At 36.9% G+C, this 2,474-nt stretch overlaps 1 protein-coding gene across 8 annotated transcripts in view; it reads right to left on the bottom strand.

Annotated features, from left to right (window-relative positions):
- Positions 1-2,474, bottom strand: part of TAB3 (TGF-beta activated kinase 1 (MAP3K7) binding protein 3) — a 62,963-nt gene that overhangs the window by 39,791 nt on the left and 20,698 nt on the right. For 2 of the 8 annotated variants that reach the window (XM_037745689.1, XM_017548468.2), the window contains exons 3-4: positions 1,111-1,195; positions 757-860 (exon numbers count right to left, since the gene is read on the bottom strand). The exons of 4 other annotated variants lie outside the window; for them this stretch is intronic. The gene's annotated coding sequence lies outside the window, so the exon portion shown is untranslated. The remainder of the gene's footprint in view (positions 1-756; positions 861-1,110; positions 1,196-2,474) is intronic. 2 more of the 8 variants (XM_017548470.2, XM_017548471.2) reach the window with 2 other exon arrangements.

Raw genomic sequence — 2,474 nt, 5'->3', positions numbered from 1 at the left:
GCGTGAGCCACCGCGCCCGGCCTGAGATCTTGATTTCTAATTGTATTCTCTGTTTAACAAAGGGAACCAATGCCCTGTGGAGAAATGGATGATTCTAGAACTGGGGCAGGGAATATATAGGATGAGCCTGGAGCATCTAGTAGTACCAGAAAGTAAGGAAGTACTAAAAAAACAAAATCTCAAGATGATGAGGACATATCGAAATGACACAGGAGCCAACTGAAGGAGTTCCCAACAGTCAAAGCTGGAAAAATTTGAACACCAAAAAAAGCAGTATTGTATTATGACCCAAAGTATAAAATAAATATCCACGAACCCATACTGATATTAAAAAAGACTGAATAAATGAATGAATGATAAATAAATGAGGGGTGGGGGGAGCCTCTCATGCAGAAAAATCCCAAACAATTTACATAGATAATTCACCTCAAGGAGGTGGAGCATAACCTCCCACCTCTTAAGTGTGGACTGCACACAGTGGCTTCTCTCCAGAGAGCACAATACAGGAAAGGGGTGTTTCAAAAAAAAAAAAAGATTACAGTGAAGAAACCTGACAAACACCTTCTCAGTCAGGTGATCAAGGTCAACATCAACAGAGACAAGTCACGTTGACAGTATGGAGTGTTGATATGATGTGATGAGAATGTGAGAATGGCACTTTATCTTTGTGGTCTTCCTCCTCAAAATCCATAACCCCATTCTACCCATGAGAAAAGTATCTGACAGATCCCAATTGAGTGATAGTCTACAAAATACCTGATCAGTACTCCTCAAAAACAAAAGTCTGAGAAATTGTCACAGCCAAGAGGAGCCTAAGGAGACATAACAACCAACTGTGATAGGGTTGCCTGGATGGAATCCTGAAAGAGAAAAAAACATGTTCAGTAAAAGTTAAGAAAATCTGAATAAAGTATGGACTTCAGATAATGATGTTTCAATATTGGTTCACTAACTGTAACAAATGTATCGTGCTAATGTAAGCTGTTACTAACAGGGGAAACTGAGTGCAGGGTATATGGGGACTCCCTGTACCATCTTCTCAATTTTTCTGTAAAACTAAAACTGTTCTAAAAAATAGAGTTACTTAAAATTAGAAAAAAAAAAAAATACCTCAAGATGGTTTATCAACCCTGGCACAGAAATTATATTCACATCTCCAGCTCTGAAAGCAACTTCTTTTCAGTAGTCTAGAAATCTGAGAAAATGAAAAGATGGTTATCCTTTTGCTAACTTCTCAACTCAATATGGAAAATAACAAAAACTAGTAGACTTCTGGTGCCTCAAAGTAACAGCAGACAGGATGCTAGACCACACTTTCAGGGTAGGTTGGCTCTTTCCCAAGGATCCTTACAAGCTGAATCTTCTTTTCTTTTAGGTCAAAAATATCTTCTACAGTAACTAAATTCTACATTATCCCACAGAAGAGAGCAGAAGTTCACAAAGAAAAACAAGTCCACTGCTTATTTTCTTAAGTCAACACCTGGTTCTGACTTAGCATCCTGAGCCTCCATTCTATTTAGAAAAGAGAGGATTAAACCCAGGCCTATGAAGCATGAATATAATTTTTTTTTTCTTGAGACAGGCTACAGTACAGTGGCAAACTCACGGCCCACTGCAGCCTTGACCCCCACCAGGTCAAGTGATCCTCCCATCTCAGCCTCCCAAGTAGCTGGGACTACAGGTGTACACTACCACACCTGGCTAATTTTTGTATTTTCGTAGAGGCAGGGTTTTGCCATACTGCCCAAGCTGGTCTCAAATTCCTGGGCTCAAGCAATCTGCTCACCTGGGCCTCCCAAAGTGTTGGGATTACAGGTGTGAGCCACCACGCCTGGGCTGTATGATTTTTAATTATATAGCATAAAGTGTATATAACTTTTTGAAAAATGCTGCCTATTATAAACCCTGTGTCTGTTCCATGTCTCTGCCTATTATAAACCCTGTTTCTCTCTCTCTCTCTCTCTCTCTCTATATATATATATATATATATATATATTTATATACGTAGCAATATATATAGTGTCATGTATATATATTGCTATATATATATAGCTATATATATCTATATCTAGGTATCTATCTATATAGATATATATATATATATAGAGAGAGAATAGTAACCTTATTCACTTATTTTAACAGATGAGCACTCTCTCACCCCATCATTTAGAAATTATCTGCATTCTCAATATATCTAGTAATTGAATGTTAACATTATCATTTTATGGCATATATTGGCTTTTATCAGAGCTATCATACACACAAGTTTCTAATTGATCTCCTGAGTAAACTTCATTTTACAACTACAGTAGAACTAAAATAACATACCCTGTTTATATCATATATACTTAGCAGTTTCCCAAACTTCTTATTTTTTAATTTCTCAGTTACTTTGATTATCAAAACAAATGAACTTCGAGTATGAGCAGCATGAAAGCTGTTTCTACCATGTGATATATTTTTATCTACTTTCT

The sequence above is a fragment of the Cebus imitator genome, unplaced genomic scaffold (assembly GCF_001604975.1).
Source record: "Cebus imitator isolate Cc_AM_T3 unplaced genomic scaffold, Cebus_imitator-1.0 Scaffold208, whole genome shotgun sequence".
Lineage (NCBI taxonomy): Eukaryota > Metazoa > Chordata > Mammalia > Primates > Cebidae > Cebus > Cebus imitator.
Note: the sequence above shows the minus strand (reverse complement) of the source record. Positions and strands in the feature narration are given on the sequence as shown.